This window comes from Buceros rhinoceros, unplaced genomic scaffold (genome assembly GCF_000710305.1).
Source record: "Buceros rhinoceros silvestris isolate BGI_N320 unplaced genomic scaffold, ASM71030v1 scaffold18646, whole genome shotgun sequence".
In the NCBI taxonomy this organism is placed as follows: Eukaryota; Metazoa; Chordata; class Aves; order Bucerotiformes; family Bucerotidae; genus Buceros; species Buceros rhinoceros.
In genome coordinates this window covers 1-223 of record NW_010418322.1, presented here as the reverse complement: position 1 = coordinate 223, position 223 = coordinate 1, and positions in this window count along the sequence as shown.

Sequence of the window (223 nt, the reverse complement as noted above, 5' to 3'; positions counted from 1 at the left end):
CCTGTCTCTTCACATTGGCCTCCCCGTTTTTGGCAAGCCGTGTGCGCCCTCGAGTTTACATCACCCCCTCTACCCCAAAGCTCAGACCTGAGTAAGTTTTAATTGCTCTGGTGGATTATCTGGTGTGAAATCCTGATCCCTGTAATAAATATTCAGATGATAATATATACAAAGCAGAAAAAAATCGTTATCTTGTGAAATATACTTTTGTAAATAATATTTA